This window comes from Pelodiscus sinensis, chromosome 7 (assembly GCF_049634645.1).
Source record: "Pelodiscus sinensis isolate JC-2024 chromosome 7, ASM4963464v1, whole genome shotgun sequence".
In the NCBI taxonomy this organism is placed as follows: domain Eukaryota; kingdom Metazoa; phylum Chordata; order Testudines; family Trionychidae; genus Pelodiscus; species Pelodiscus sinensis.
In genome coordinates, this window is record NC_134717.1 from 1,869,359 (window position 1) to 1,886,664 (window position 17,306).

Genomic DNA, 17,306 nt, shown 5'->3' on the forward strand with positions numbered 1-17,306 from the left:
CCGACAGTAGCCAGTGGTGGATGTCTCAGAGACAATAAACAGAACAGGGATCCCTCCCCTGTATTCTAACACTGTGGTTTGGTATAACAGGAGGAGAGCTGCTAATGGAAACAGGCTGTTTTATTACATCGAAAAGAATCAAGTCTCCAGAGCTACACAGGTAAAGCCGAATGAATGCTCCACCTAACGACTAGATTCCCCCCTAGTCATTATGACACCATCTACCTATGTGGTCTCATGGAATTATGGATCCACTTCTGACAGCACCAGTAGCTTGACTGAGGCTATGTCTACATTGCAGGGTTTTATTGGAAAAAGATACGCAAATTGAGAACGGTGATTTGCGTATCTTTTTCCAATTCTTTTTTCAGAAGAGGTTTCTTCTGACATTTGGCCCATCTACATAAGGCCAAAGGTTGGAAAAACCTCCTCTTTCAGAAGAGCCCTTATTCCTCATAAAATGAGGAATTACGGGGCTTCCAAAAGAGCGTGTCTGCTCTACCAATATTTTTTTCGGAGGAGCAGGTGCGTTCCCTGGACGTGGTGGAGTTTTTTAGGGATACCACCGGTATCCCAGAAAACCTCCATAGTGTAGACGTAGCCTGAGTAACCCAGAGGCCAAATGAAGTGGTCTGTGGAATTGTGTGTGTCTTTACACGAGAGATTAATATTAATGGCAACTAAACAACTTCCTTTCGGAGTGAGGTACTCGGTATGGTAGCTGGCTGCACTCCAGTCCGGGGGATACTATTTTGTGGCACCCAAAAGTGAGACGTTTCTTTCCTCTAGTTGGATCAAAGCACCGCTCTGGTATGTTTAATATTTGCTTCCATTGTGGGAGTGATTTATAAGCTGGTAAGAGGCATGTGAAATAACCGGCCATGTGTCTATCCTCCAGGTGTCCATCTGAATATAGAACAGACAAGATCCCGGTGGTGTCCCGTGTCAGGCTGCTGAGAGCTTAGCGTGGATATACCTAGGATCAATACCACAGCTTTACTGCATGCACCCAGCTGGCCTGGAGGGCTGATTAGAAACTGCTGTCACAGAAGGTTCAGAGGAGGGTCTACTTCCTTTGTTCCAAAATCCCAGTTAGGAGTCTATGGGGATCTTTGCTGGGCAAAACTAGGCTGTAGCTTTCCTTTAATTCGCTGTCAAAAAGTTCTCTTCCTGTCTCGTGTAACGCCAACAGGTGGAATTGAACCTGGGATCTCTGGAACTTAGCACATGAGCCTCTATTGCTTGAGCTAAAAGCCAGCTGCTTGGCAGTGAAGGCTGCAGAGCAAACTCATTCTCTCGGCCTGTAAGGGTACGTCTACATAGCAGGGCAAAAGTCGAACTAAGCTATATAACTTTAGCTATGTCAATCGAGTCGAAATAGCTTAATTGGGCTTTTGGCACTGTCTACACTGCAGGAAGTCGAAGGACAGACACTCTTCCTTCGACTTCCCTTACTCCTTGTGAAATGAGGGTTACTGGCGTTGGAGTAAGAAGTCCTCCAGCTCGCTGCTATTTCAAAATAACGGCTTGCGATGTGAACGCACATTTGGTTATTTCAAAATAACGTCAGTTATTCCGAAATAACGCTGCTGTGTAGACACACCCTAAGTCACTTTCCTTTTCTTGAGCAGCAGGGTAAGAGAACAGGACTGTGGCAGGCATGGATGGGAGGAAAGGGCCTTTAACTTGAAATTGCATCTGGTTTTCAGGGAAGTAGTTTAAACAAGACACATGTATTGCGGGTGCTTGATGTACCCATGTAAATCCAATAGAGCTGCAGGATTAATTAGAACCAGCAGCCCCCCCTCACTTTGGTGCTCTCTCCCTGCTGTAGGATCTAAACTATCAAGAGAAATTTCTTATTCTGCCCCAACTATCCTCCCAAGACACACACCACCTTCGCCCTCCTCTGGAAACCATAAAAGCTTCAGAAACCAGACTTGTTGCTGAGTGCCTGAAAACTCTTGGTAACTGTAATGGGTAAGTAAGGGGGTAAAAATCTCTCTCTCTTGGACTGATCTTGGGTCTGCCCCCTCATCATTAGCATGCATAGTAGTATATTATGTCAAGTAATGATTCAGCACAGGACATCGCTATGGACTGCTGATCTCGGCTTTCTCACGCCAGCTGGTAAATATACCGTAGTCTCCAACTCCAAGAAAACTTTTTGAAAAAACTAGGTGAGGCTTGAGCAGTGCTTTGAAGATGTAAAATGATTTACAGTAGAAACCCTAAGTATGTTGGAGTGTCCTCGTTACCGGGAAAACATGATTCTCTGACCTCTGAATATCGACACTCCCATGTGCCGTGAAATTCACATTGAAACCAAAGCTTCTTTGAGGAAACCACCATCTGTCTGGTGAAAACCTCTCCAAGACCTATGAATAAATCCAGTCAACAGCTCTGGGATTCAAGGTGCCAGACCGTTATCCGGAGGGAAACTGAGCCGCAGAACCCCAGCCATCTTTCCTCTCCCCCAATGGTCCCTCTAATTTTTTCCAGCCATGTGTGGAATACATTTTTCCACATGCACTAAGACATGTGAATGTGCACCACCAGGAGAAACAAAAACTTAGCTGTGGGCACTCTGCTAATCAGCTGGGTGGTACGTGGATCTCTCCTGAGTGGCCGCATAAGTGCATGGCTTACAGGGAACACTGCTCTCCAAAGCCCTCAAGTATTAATTCAGCCAAGCATTTAAGCGTATGCTTAAAACTAAGCATTTGGCTGAATCAGGAGCGACATTATTTGGTGCCTGTTATTTACCCCGCTCTGTTTCGGAGCCATCTAGCCTGCTTTATTCCCCGCAACCTGCAAAGCATTCCTTCTGCCTCTGATGTACGGTCCGAGGCTACACCGTATCCCAGTGTCCTGCAAAAGCCATCGACAAAGCCTTCCGCACGAGGCGCCCGCTTGAAAAGCTGCCTCGCGCAAGGTTTGCTTTGTTTCCCTCCTGTGGCCATACTGATTTAAATGACAGGTTTGTGGCAGGCAGGCTGCAACTCTGGTGAGCGTAACCCTAGAAATAACACAGCTCATCCGTGGGAGGTCTGCCTTTGAGTGGAGAGATTAAATATGCAAGGACTGAGAGCTGCTTTGTGGAAAGCCAAACAGTGCTGTCCAAGGAAAATCAAACATGAATAACACTTTTCAGCCCAGAGATTCCGACTGAGATCGGGCTGGCTGCTTATTTCCTGGTGCATCAGCTGGGATCGTAAGGAAACAATTTCATTTTAGCACCACCTTCCCCCCTCTGGAAAGTCGCACGGCTCTCTTCTTTGCTTGCACCAACGTGCGGGGCTGCCTGCAGCAGAATGACCTCTCCTGGAACTCTAATGAGCTGTCCCAGCCCTGCAGTAATTAGGCTCCACTTTGGGCAGGGTGATTCATGCTCCAATGAATTCAATTTCAACAAGGCATAATTATGGTGAGTCACATAATCACGGATTAATCGCGGCCCCTCCCATTTAGCAGTCAAAATAGTCAAGGGCGCCAAAAAGGCTTTTCGCGGCCCCTGCAGATGCTGAAAAGGGGCGAGATTTCCAAGGGTTTGGTCCTGCTTTCATAGGATCATAGAGCACTAGAACTGGAAAAGACATCGAGAATCATCAAGTCCAGCCCCCTGCCCTCACGGCAGGACCAAGCACCGTCTAGATCATCCCTGACAGGTGTCTGTCCAACCTGCTCTTCCATATCTCCAGTGATGGAGATTCCACAACTCCCCTGGGCAATTTATTCCAGTGTTTAACAACACTGATAGGTAGGAAGTTTTTTCTACTGTTTAACCTCAGCCTCCCTTGCTGCAGTTTAAGCCCATTGCTTCTTGTCCTGTCCTCAGAGGCCAAGGAGAAGAATTTTTCTCCCTTCTCCTTGTAATGCCCTTTTAGGTACTTGAAAGCTGCTCTCATGCTTCTACTTTCTGTGGGTGGGTCTCCAGAGTTCTCCAGAAAAGACCCTCTTGGTTGCAGATTGCTACATGCGTTGCACCCTAACATGAATGGTGTGTACTATCTCCTGGAGGCCTACATCTGAGAGGTGGTGGGTAATACAACCCCAGGGCCTTCATGAAGGACCCCAGAGTCTCTTGCTTGGTGCTCCCGTGGACTCCAGGAACGATGCTCAGCCCCTTGCCTGATTGGGCTCCGGATCTATTACAAGGAAACCCATCCACTGTACATTCTCCTGTAGATCTAATCATGGAATCCTAGGGGGGGCAGAGACCTCGGGAGTCATCGAGTCCAACCCCCCGCCCAAAGCAGGACCAGCCCCAACTCAATCAGCCCAGCCAGGGCTTTGTCAAGCTGGGACTGAAACATCTCTAGGGATGGAGATTCCACCCCGTCCCTAGGGAACCCATCCCAGCGCTTCCCCACCCTTCTAGGGAAATCGTTTTTCCTAATATCCAACCTAGACCTCCCCCACTGCAACTTGAGACCATTGGCTCCTTGTTCTGCCATCCATCACTACTGAGAACAGCCTCTCTCCATCCTCTTTGGAACTGCCCATCAGGAAGTTGAAGGTTACAATCAAATCCCCCCTCACTCTTCTCTTCTGCAGACTAAACAAGCCCAAATCTCTCGGCCTCTCCTCATAAGTCATGTGCTCCAGCCCCCTCATCATTTTTTGTTGTTAATCTTCCAGGCCTGCTCCCTGTGTTGACATGATCTTCAGCTCTGCTTGCTCGGGTGCATCAAAACCACCAGCCCATCAGAGACAATACCAGCCAGCGGATTCCGGCGCCGAACAGCTGTGATGCAAGCCAACACCCACTTTGTGCACAGGCAACAGCCTGTGCAGGTGATCCAGAAAGGAGTCTGTACATCCCACCCGGCGTCGCAAGAGCTTGTGATAAGCTCCTCACAGCTGGGTGTCATTTTTCGCCTCTGCTACACTCGCCACCAACATATCAACATGTAAATTCCACCTCTGCGGTCAGGCCGTTTGTGGCTGGTCTTTGCGCTATGTGCTGGGTAAGGAGGTAGAACAGCAGTTTTCCATATGCTGCAACACGACTCATTCTATGCAACTGGCTCAGTTTAAACTGCAGCTGCATCAATTAATGGGGATCATTTTTTTTTCTTTAAATGCCTCTCTGTTCTCCACTGTGATCAGAAGGGCTGGGGGGAGGAGAGGAGGGAGGGGTTGGGCGGGGAGAGTGAGAGGGAATTGACAAGGGGACGTTGGTTCTTTGATGTCGTTAAGTTTTATTCCAAAATCAATCCGCATTAAACTTCACAAGGTGCAGTTTACATCCTTGTGTACACTGTGCATTTTCCCTAGATTACAATTTTGCTTCAAAACTTGGCTGTGGGATCCGGGAAGTGGGTGGGGTGTTGATGGAGACGGCTGCAAAGTAACGTTGTCAGCAAACCCGTAAAAATCTTAGCATACAAACTTCCAATGGCAAAGAGAAGTGTCCTTTCTTCTCTCCCCCTCTTTCACCGATTGAGTCTTTCTTCTTTTTCACCACAACAGGTTGACTTGTTCCAAGGCACAAAGAGATATTCCTGCGACATGGCCCACTTGTTAGAAACCAACCTCTGTGCCCCTTCAATGTTACAAAGGAACTAACAAAATAAACGGGACTCAAACACAGCCAGGAAGGGCCAAATTATGGTGGTGCTGGGAAGACTCCTCTGCATCAGACACAGTTTCCTGCAGCATTGCAAAGGGTTATGTGTTACTAATTGTGTGTGTGTGTGCGCGCGTGTGTGTGTGTGTGTGTAATCCCTCTTGTGCAAATGGATGAACAGTGGCGTCACTTGGCAGAACAGTTTTTATACAGGGGGTCACCTCTGGGTGACAGGTGAAAACCCAATTGGGAAAGGCAAGCCCCAGCCCCGCCCCTTCTGCCCAAGGCCCCACCCCTGGAACCAAGCCCCGCCCACCGCAGCCTGATTCTTCCTGCCCACGTGGAGGGCTGGGGCTGCCACGCCACGGCCCCACCCTTCCCGGAGGTGGCCCCAGCCTTCGGCGATCTGGGGTGTAGGCGGTTTTTGGAAGACTGTGCCTTCTCTTGCCTATATTACTGGTCATCCCTGGGGTCCTCTGGAAAGTAGGGGGCTGTCTTGCTATGGCCCCATTTGAACATAGCATCCCTGAGGTTGTCAGTACTTTTTGTTCTGTGTTTGTACAGCGCCTAGCACGATCGGGTCAGGATGCTTGATCCTCATGCCGATAAATAACAGCATTGTGTGCCGCTGTCCATGGCTGGCCTGGCCTTTCAGAGATGGCACTTTTGTGGGGCCAGCATTTGGTACCATCATGGCAGGCCCCTTTGAAATCAGAAAGACTGACTGCAGAGGAAGTTTTGGACTAGCTGCACTGCTGGCAGATGAGATGGCCACGGACTCATCCCCAGAACACAGGACCCCCGCTTGGAGGTAATGAATACCCCGCCAGTGTGATCTCATATGCACCATGCAAAATGCACCCCTCCTATCTCCAAAATCCCATGCACCATCAGTGATAGCAGAACCAACCACGTCCATTTTATATCAGAAGTGGATGGGGACACACTTTAAATATAACAGGCCTGACCCGCTTACCAGTAAGAAGACACTGGTGGGAGGTTAAGAACATAAGAATGGCCAGACAGGATCAGACCAAAGGTCCATCTAGACCAGTGCCCTGTCTGCCGACATGGCCAGCGCCAGGCGCCCTAGAGGGAGTGAACAGAAGAGGGAATCATCAAGTGATTCCCTCCCCTGTCGCCTATTTCTAGCCTCTGACAAACAGAGGCCAGGAACACCATTCCTACCCATCCCGGCAAATAGCCACTGATGGACCTAACTTCCATGGATTTATCTAGCTCTTTCCTGTACCCTGTTAAAGTCCTGGTCTTCCCAACATCCTCTGGCAAGGAGTTCCACAGGTTGACGGTGCGTTGCATGAAGAAAAACTTCCTTTTGTTTGTTTTAAGCCTGCTACTTATTCATTTCATTTGGCAACCAGTTCTTTTGAGCTGAGCGTCTCAGAAGCCCAACAGCCATGCCTACTCCACAGAATGTGACTTCATCCACAGCCCCTGAAGATTAGTCACAAGCGTCTTAAACTCTCGCATGCACCATGCCCCGGAGCCCGAGGCCGTGAGCTGACATCCCCGCTTTCATGGCATTTGCGCTGCAGATCCGAAGGGCCTGGCTCCAGAAATGGTCGTGTAGCTCCAGCCAATGCATCTGGTTTCCATTGTGGCTGGTGCCAGGATGGGCTACCTCCAATGAAAACATTGGTGCTGCAAGGAGGCAAGTTAGGTAAGTGCAGCAGATGGAGCTGGTCGGAATAGTGAACCAATGTCACACGGCGGGGTTGGAATTGGGGTGCCAATCCGGTGTCTGCCAGAGGAAATGGAAACGTGAAGGGGTCCTATGGACACTAAGACCCTAACACAATGTTGTTAGTGAAGCAGAGGTGTAAACCCCTGTATTCTGAACACATTCCAATACAAACAAATACGTAGTCCCTTGCTGGGCTTCCTCTCCCATTCCACTTGCATGGGTCATTCCTCTTCATTTTGTGTGCTGTGCATTAGTAAACAGCGGCTGTGCTCCACCCCAGAGACAGTTGCATCTCAGCACTGATTCCTAGATACAGAGCCGGATCCTGAAAATTCCTTACTGGGGGTGGTGGGGGGGGGAGCTTTCAAGTCCATTAGGCTGAGGTAGGAAGTTTTGCCTATAGTTTGTAAAGCACGTTGGGATGCCGTCCAAGTCTAAGGCGTTGGAAGCCGCGCTCCGTACTGCTGAAGTTGGAGAGTTGGCTGTACGCATGAGTGAGCCACGTCCATATTCTAGCACCAAAAGAACAAGCCGTTCCGTAAAAATATTACAAAACCCTTCCATTGGCACAGTGGGGTTGATGTCATTATGACCACTTGGGTTTGTCTCAGATTCCATTTTACTGGCTTCCACTGCCTTTTTCCTCTCTCTCTCCTGTGAGACGCAGGGTTTTTTTTTTTTTTTTCTTCCTCATGTTGCATCGAAGGGCTGTGTATCCCCGGAGGTTCAAAGTGCTGAGGAGTAGGCAGAGATCAAACGAGTCTCATTGCTTTGAACAGATTATTCCTGGCCTTGGCTCAAGAATGGCAAGGTTCATCCATCCATCTTATTCAAGCAGCATTTCAAACAAGTCATCCCGCCCTTTTTTTGGATTATGCTTCTCTTTCAGCTTTATATGGCACGCAGAATTCTTTGATTTTGGCTCCGAAAGCGTGGCATGGAATTCTTCACGGACCCAAATGAAGGTTCGTATTTTTCAAAGCTGCGGGCTACGTGTCTGTAGGGTTTTTGGCCCTGCTTAACCTTACCCCAGACCAAATTCCCTCATTCTCTCTATTGAGCAACTTCATTGATTATACCTTAGCCCCTTGACTTTAATGGAGAAGTGTGGCTAAAAATCCCAGTGTGATGCTTTGAAAATATTAGCCTTTGGAAATTTGAGAGACCAGAACAGCTGCAAAAAAACATGCAATAATCCTCCAACATGCCCAAGAGAGAAAGAATGTATTTAGGATGATGCTAAGATGTATATTATGGCTGAGATGTAATAGAAGAAAGGAAAATAGGGTAACATATTTCATCATTAACGAGTGCCTTACATAAGAACAGCTATACTAGGTCAGACCAAAGGTCCATCTAGCCCCGTGTCCTGTCTGCCAACAGTGGCCAATGGCAGATTCCCGAAAGGGGCTGGACAGAACAGAGAATCATCTAGTGATCCCTCCCCTGCTACCCATTTCCAGCCCCTGACAAATAGAAGCTAGGGACACCATTCTGGCTAAGTAGTATAGGTAGTCTCCAAGTTACGAGCACATCGATTTACGACCTTTCGTCCTTACGACCAACCCCTCATTAAGCACGTCCCCGAGTTACGAACGTGATCTGCACTTACAAACAGCTCACATGTAAATGAATGGGGTCCGACTTACGAACAGATCAAATTACGACCAAGTGCTTGGTACATAACTTGTTTGTAAGTCGGGGACGATCTGTATTGATGGTCCTAACCTCCATGAATTTATATAGGGTTTTTTGTTTTGTTTTTTAAACCTGGTAAAGTCCTGGTCTTCACAACATCACGTTCCTTCACAACACAACTTCCTTAGTGGAAGATACCCTCAATTGTTTATTTTATAAACGGAGTGGAAAAAACTGTAGACGATACTGTATTTCCGAAACAATGCTGCATTGTTTGGGAGGAACAGAGCCAGGAGCAATTGTCTGAACTGGTTCAATCTCTCTCTACTTTTTTGAGTCTATCCCTTTGTAACGGGGATGGGGTGAGGGGTAGTCACAGAAGACCACTTGGGAATGCCTTCCAGGATGCTGACAAAGCCACTGCCACTCCCCTTCCTGATCCCTGGGGCTTTTCAATCCTCAGTCCTGCCAGGCCAGCTCCCATGTCTCCCCCAGCCAAGGCACCAAGCTGAGCTCACGCCTCTCCCCCACCCCCAGAAGCAACACAGACACTGAAACCCTTCAAGTCCAAGGAACATGCCGTTTTGGGCCCAACTTTCCAGGATACCACTCCCCAGATGGGATCAGAACCCCAAAAGAATTATTTAGGTAAGCCCCCTTTAACAAGGAAAGGAGACATGGGCATATGGATGGCTCCCCTAGGTAATAATTGTTTACGCTGGGCTTGATAGCAAGTAAACGTGATTTTATTAAATACAAGCAGTAGGTTTTAAGTGGTAATAAGCGAGAACAGGCAGAGCAAAGCAGATTACAAATTAATAGTAACAGAAAACACTTAGGCTGTGTCCAGACTCAGGGTTTTTTTCGGGAAAAGTAGCCTTTTTCCGAAAAAACTTCCCCTGCGTCCAGACTCAAGCCACGTTCTTTCGAAATTAAATTGAAAGAACGCGGCTTTTCTTTCGATGGCGGTAAACCTCATTTCACAAGGAAGAACGCCTTCTTTCGAAAGTTCCTCTTTCGAAAGAAGGCGTTCTTCAATGTAAATAGGGCTTCTTCGAAAGAGAGCATCCAGACTCACTGGATGCTTTCTTTCGAAAAAGCAAGCCACTTTTTCGAAATTTCTCCGTGCAGTCTAGACGCTCTCTTTCGAAAGAGGCTCTTTCGAAAGATGCTTTTGAAAGAGCCTCTTTCGAAAGAGGCTTGCAGTCTAGACATAGCCTTAGCTAATTCTAACACTAAATCCTCAGTACGAACATATTACAAATTTACCCTAAAACTTTATTTTCCAGCTGAGCCTTCAAACCAGGGCAGTCTCCTTATCCCTGGGGCCTTTGGTTCACTTCCCTGGGTGTGCCAGCCAACCACCAAACACTCCTATTTTCCTAGTGTTTTTAAAGATCCCCTTTTCGCATGGGAAATCACCTGGGCAGTCCCTACCAACCGCTGCTAAGACTTAAGGACAAAAAACTATTTGCATATGATTGCCTAGGCATTGAGATTTCTCAGCAGAGGAATCACCCTTGATGGTTTTCAATTTACACATTTAAAATGATAAACCATTCCACACTCCATGGGTGCATCTTGACTACAAAAACTTGCCAGCTGTCTACACTGGCCGCTTGAATATGCGCAAGAGCACTGACGTTCTAATGTAAGAATTCAGTGCTTCTTGCGCAAATACTTTGACGCTCCCGCTCAGGGATAAGCCCTCTTGCGCAAGAGGGCCAGTGTAGACAGGCACCTTAATTTTTTGCACAAGAAAGCCCAATGGTTAAAATGGCCATTGGAGCTTTCCTGCGCAAAAGCGCGTCTAGACTGGGCATGGATGCTTTTGCGCAAAAGCACTTTTTGCGCAAAAGCATCCGTGCCAATCTAGATGCTCTTTTGCGGAAATATTTTGAACGGAAAAGCTTTTCAGCAGCCCATAAGTCTAACTTTACACCCAAGAATGACACACATACCAAAATAAGATAAACAGATCCAGCAGACTATGACATGAAGATGGACAGGTTACATGAGATAATTTGCCCAAAGCATCTTTGAGTTATATATATTTGTGTCCATAAGTCCATTACATGAAGCATGCGGGAGGTGGTCCAATCACACACTTATTTTATTACCCTCAGTTCCATGCACTGTCAATGTCCTCATTGGAGACAGAGATGAATTGTCAGCCAATCTTGTTTTTCTTAGAATCCTAGGAAGGGACCACGAGAGGTCATCGAGTTCAGTCCCCGGCCGTCACAGCAGGACCAAGCACCATCTAGATCAGTGGTTCCCAAACTTTTCAGCATCAAGCCCCCCTTTCTGATTTTTGAAAAACCCTCACACCCCCACTCAAAAAAAAAAAACTTGAGCCCCCCCCCAAAAAATAGAACTGAGCAGGGCCGCAAAACGTGATGGGGGAGGGTGTCACCTCGCATCCCTCCTGGAATTTCTTCGCACGCCCCCCAGTTTGGGAACCCATGATCTAAATCATCCCTGATAGATGTCTATCTAACCTGCTCTTAAATATCTCCAGTGATGGAGATTCCGCAACCTCCCTAGGCAATTTATTCCAGTGTTTAATCATCCTGACAGTTAGAAAAATTTGCTTAATGTCCAACCTAAACCTACCTTGCTGCAGTTTAAGCCCATTGCTTCAAGTCCTATGCTCCGAGGCCAAGGAGAACAATTTTTCTCCCTCCTTGTTACAACACCCTTTTAGATACTTGAAAACTGCTCTCGTGTCCCTGCTTCGTTTTCTCTTTTCTAAACTAAACAAGCCCAATTCCTTCAGCCTTGCCTCATAGGTCATGTTCTCTAGACCTTTCATCATTTTTTTTGCTCTTCTCTGGTCCTTCCCCAATTTCTCCACATCTTTCCTGAAATGTGGTGCCCAGAACAGGATACAATACTCCAACTGAGGCCTAATCAGCGCAGAGCAGAGCAGAAGAATGACTTCTCGTGTCTTGCTCACAACACTCCTGTTAATGCAGCCCAGAATCATGTTTGTTTTTTTGCAACAGTGTCACACTGTTCACTTATGTTTAACTTGTAGTCCACTATGACCCCTAAATCCCTTTCAGTACTCCTTCCTAGATAATCGCTTCCCATTCTGTATGTGTGAAACGGATTGTCCTTCCTAAGTGAAATACTTTGCATTTGTCCTTATTGAACTTCATCCTGTTTACCTCAGATCATTTCTCCAGTTTGTCCAGATCATTTTGAATTATGACTCTATCCTCCAAAGCACTTGCAACCCCTCCCAGCTTAGTTTCATCTGCAAACTTAATAACGGTACACTCAATGCCATCATCTAAATCATCGATGAAGATACTAAACAGAAGCAGTTCCAAAACAGATCCCTGCGGAACCCCACTTGTTATGCCCTTTATCATGATCGTGAATTGTTAATGCACAGTTAATGCATTAACCGTTAACGCAAGCATACCGTTTTCTTTTGTATTAGGTGGAAAAGGTTGACATTGTCAGATCTCCATGGAAAAACAATTGCCTCATTGATGTTTAGATTGTGTATCATGTACATGTATAAGAACGTCAATCTTTATTTAACCTCTCAATCAACCAACCTGCCAACGTCTCATTCAAGTCCAAGTTCAGCTGTGTAATATCAATTATTTCTAGTACCTAACATTGAAAACATCTGAGGCATAGTAGCAGGGAAGATTTAATGTTTGCAAGTACTGTGGCTTGTAGAGTGTTCAAGGATTTTTATGTGGCAGTCTTCCATTATAACAATAAAAGGAAGGCCGTTATATGAGCGGAAAGATGGGTATTTAAGAGAAGTCTATGATTCTGTGTGCATTTCTGGCACAGACTGTAGTAAAATTGCAAGATACAGACATCTGATTGTAATCAAATAGATAGCCACCCGTTTCAAGAGCTGGAAGAGTTAGAAGATCAGATTTGACACCTCGGTGTTAGAGGAAAAGAGGAGGAAATAAAGCAATGAAAGTAGACCCGTACTTCAGAACCAGTATTCTGGATAATTAAATGTGTTTGAAATAGTTTTAGGAAAACACGAAGGAAATTATGAGCCAAACTCCAATGAAAACTTTGTCATCTCTGCTACAAAAAAAAAAAAGCCCAAAATGGAATCAGTTTTTAAAAAAGCCTTTAAAGTAACAGGTCAGATTTGCTGCCCTGACCAAAAGGACAAGTTGAGGCAGGGCTACTCAACATGTGGCCCGCGGGTGGGAGCTAAAACAAAAAAGTAGTCAACATAATGGTCTTCTGTTGAGATGCGTTTTAGTAGTTAAATTCCTGAGCTGTCATTGCTCATTAAAAGTGCTGTTATATGGGTGGAAATTGGGTAACTATTGCGTTTTATTACTATCAACAGAACTGACTTAAATGGGGCCTGTGTGTTGTGTAGTCTTGCCTTAATCTTTGTATTCATGCCCGTCAATGTGAAAGAAGCTATTTGCATATATATTGGCATGTCTATGCAACCACACTTAAGCTGTGGCCCTCAGCATGTGCTGGGGGTATCACTGTGGCTCCCGGGACTTCCAAAGTTGAGTAGTCCTGAGTTAAACCAAAGCCGATTTGTTTATCAGGTTGAAAGCGGGATTTGAAAGGCCGAACCTGAGTGAGTGACAGGACAGCCTGGATCATTGGGTCGCTGCACCAGTCAGTAAAGTTTGTCCCAGCGGTCTCTTTCATTATGCTGGGAGTGGACAGGCCATACCCGAGTGGTCATGTGATCCCATGCACCAGCTTCTAATTCTGGTATCAAGGAACGAGGGCCAGGCCTGGGAGACGCACGAGACATGGCTACCAAGTGAACGCAAGGCCAGTTTGCTCTGCAAACCCCCTTCCGCTCCATGCTCTCGCCCTCCCTCCCTGCAGGATCCAATCCTCACTTACGACCTCCCAGGAAAAACGGAAACTCCCCCAAAACAAAAGGAAAAAAATACAAAAAAGTACAAAGAATCTCACAAAGCTCTCAAGATACTGATCAGGTAAGGTCAGATAAGATAAGGCCGCCAACGTCTAGGAAGGATGCGGAGAAACTGGACAGGATCCAGAGGCGAGCGTCAAAGATGATCAAAGGGATGGATAACAAGCCTTAGGAGCATAGGCGGAAGGAACTGGGTCTGTTTAGTTTGGAAAAGAGAAGATGGGCGAGGGAGGGTGGCGTCCCTTGAAAGGCGGCCATAAAAAGATGGAGAAAAACTTGTTCTCTCTTGCCACAGAGGGCAGGACCAGGAGCAGTGGGTTCAAGCGAAACACAGATTCAGACTCAAGCTCAGGGAAAGCTTCGCAACTGGAAGAAGAGTAGCGCAATAGTAGACTGCGTAGGGAGGGTACGCACTGGGGGCCCTCAAAAGGAGGCTGGACAGCTATCTATCTTGGGCGGGTTAGACCCAACAAACACTGCATCTTAGCAGAGGGTGAGAGAAGACGTCCTCCATGGTCCCTTCTGACCCTATGGTTCTCAGTGGTGACAAGCTGTTCTCAGGGGTGGCAGATGGCAGAACAAGGAGCAATGGGCTCAAGTTGCAGTGGGGAAGGTCTAAGTTGGACATTAGGAAAAACTATTTCCCTAGGCAGGTGGGGAAGCCCTGGGCTGGGTTCCCTAGGGAGGAGGTGGAATCTCCATCCGGAGAGGTGTTTATGTCCCGGCTTGACCACGCCCTGGCTGGGATGACTGAGTTGGGGCTGGACTTGATGACTCCTGAGGTCTCCTATGAGTTTACGAGTCTGGGATACTCTCTCCAGGGCAAGCTTTAGGAAGCTTGAAGAGTTATTGGAATGGCTTGATGTGGAAGCTGCCATCAGAACTGAAACCCCTCAGCAGATCCAATTAGGCAAAGTTGGTGGCCTCTTGATTGTTCCTGTGCTGGTCAGTCCACACAGAGTAGAGACCTTGATCATTGGCTTTGTCAGGGCTGTTCCCTATTCGGCACTCTGAGTGCAGGAGATAGGGGCCCCCAAGAGACGTTAAACACCTTGCCTCTAAAGGCTATGCTTATAAAAACTTCCCAGAGTCACTCATTTACTGACTTTGGGAGGTAGCTGCCACCACCAAGTGGAGCAAAAGAAACCCCTTTCTTCTTGAACCTAGGAAGAAAGCACTTGGACTTCTTCCAGAAAGGTACCCCCAACCTCTTCTGCCACTAGAGAGCTTGAAAAAAGAAACAAAAGAAAACAAACTGTATCTCTGATAGCTCACCTCTCAGGGTAGGCAGACACACCGAGGCCTCCTGTTTCTTTCCAGGACACAAGAATCAAATCATCGCCTTCAAAAAGGGGATGTTATTAACAAAACCAGAGAGATACTTGATAAAACATACTCGGTTGCTAGGTGCTGCAGAGCCACCGAGTAAAACAAATTAAAACAGAGAGAACATCGCTGGGTAAAGCTTAGATAGTGAATGGGGGGAGAGTGGGTGGATTTTACACAGAGAAGTTTAAGCAAACAACCAAAACAAAGAAAACAATCCTGATCGTGACTAAATACACATTTTTCCTCTACTCACAATCTGGACTTCAAGGCCCAGTTCACTCCCATGTCCAATATTTCGTATAGGCACGGTCATTCGAATTACTGCATCTGCTCCCTCCAGCCCTGAGCTTAGAATTCACACAAAGAGAGACAGCAGCAGGTATCTATACAATTTAAATTTCAACAGTCTTGCCCATTGGTTTTCCTGGCTTTTTGCCAGCACCCCCTGCAAGCTACCTGAATTTAACTCCTTAGTCACCGGGTGCTGGTTAGCATCCACAGACTGTCACATTGTTAAGGAGCTAGTCAAACAGCAGCGCCTCGTCTCCCTGTCCATATGGAACGTGCTTTTGCTCTCGTGGGGATGGCAGATGGGGAAAGCCTTTGTGAACTTCATCAGAAACAAATTCAGACAACGTGTAAATGCTTAAAGGGGGGGGGGGGAAGAGAAATAATTAGCCTCAAAGGAAAAAAAAAGCCAGGGTAACACAAGGGGGACATACAGGCATGGAAACGGCAAAATGTGTGCCTGGGGATTTGGACATAAAATCAACTTGTTAAATCACCGAAAGTAACATCTGTCCAGATAAATAACCCTTCCATTAATAAATCAAAACAGGACATATTTTTGAAGGGACGAGCTGTGCTGGAAAGTTTACAGCAGATTCAATCTGAAATTCTAGTTGATACTCAGCAGATACAAGCGACGTCAGTGTCCAAATAGAGAAATGGTGGAATGAGGGGTGAAGGGCTATGCCAGCAAAGAGGAGAACGGTCTCTAAGTAGAGGGGATGATCCAGATCTGGTGGAACCATTGGTGAGCCTGGGTGATTTATGAGACACATAGGAAAAAGGTTCCATGAACATTCAAAGCCTACACAGGACAGCTCCTTAGTCTGTGGAGTCACATCAAGTTGCTCAACCAGCAACCCGGACAAAAGATGGGCATTACAGCGATGTATCTGCTAGACAAGAGTTAACAGAATCAGAGAATCAGAGAACTGGACGGGACCTTGAGAGGGCATCAAATCCAGTCCCCTGCCCTCATGACAGAACCAAGCACCATCTAGACCATCCCTGACAGGTGTCTGTCCAACCCTCTCTTAAATATCTCCAGTGCTGGTGTTTCTACAACCTCCCTAGGTAATTTATTCCAGTGCTTAATGACCCTGACAGGTAGGAAGTTTTTCCTAATTTCCAACCTAAACCTCCCTTGTTGCAATTTAAGCCCATTGCTTCTTGTCCTATGCTCAAAGGCCAAGGAGAACAATTTTTCTCCCTTCTCCTTATAACACCCTTTTAGATACTTGAAAACTCATGTCCCCTCTCAGTCTGCTCTTTGCTAAACTAAAAAGCCCAATTCTTTCAGTCTTGCCTCATAGCTCATGTTTTCTAGACCTTTGATCATTTTTGTTGCTCTTCTCTGGACCCTCTCCAATTTCTCCACATCTTTCTTGAAATGTGGTGCCCAGAACTGGACGCATTACTCCAACTGAGGCCTAATCAGCATAGAGCAGAGCGAAATAATTACTCCTCCTGTCTTCCTCACAACACTCCTGTTAATGCATCCCAGGACGATGTTTGCTTTTTTTGCAACAATGTCACACTCTTGACTCAAATTTAGCTTGTGGTCCACTATGACCCCCTAGATCTCTTTCTGCAGGACACCCTCCTAGACAGTCACTTCCCATTCTTTATGTGTGAAACTGATGGTTTCTTCCTAAGTAGAGTACTTTGCATTTGTCCTTATTAGACTTCATCCTTCAGATCATTTCTGCAGTATTTTTCAGATAATTTTGAATTATGACCCTGTAACATCTCCTAATTAGGGGATAAGCCACAAAATTCAAACCATTCTATTCATTCCCGGTGGTCTTCATTAGGAAAAGGGGTAGTAATCTAAAACTGTGCATATGTTATGACAAATGGAGCAGAAA

General features: G+C 46.5%; 1 long non-coding RNA gene across 1 annotated transcript; it reads left to right on the forward strand.

Annotated features, from left to right (window-relative positions):
• Nucleotides 1-480: 480 nt before the first annotated feature.
• Nucleotides 481-6,366, forward strand: LOC142830275 (uncharacterized). Its single transcript, XR_012905423.1, has 3 exons — nucleotides 481-1,980; nucleotides 4,642-4,970; nucleotides 5,476-6,366. It is a non-coding gene; the product is annotated as an uncharacterized LOC142830275 (long non-coding RNA).
• The last annotated feature ends 10,940 nt before the right edge of the window (nucleotides 6,367-17,306 follow it).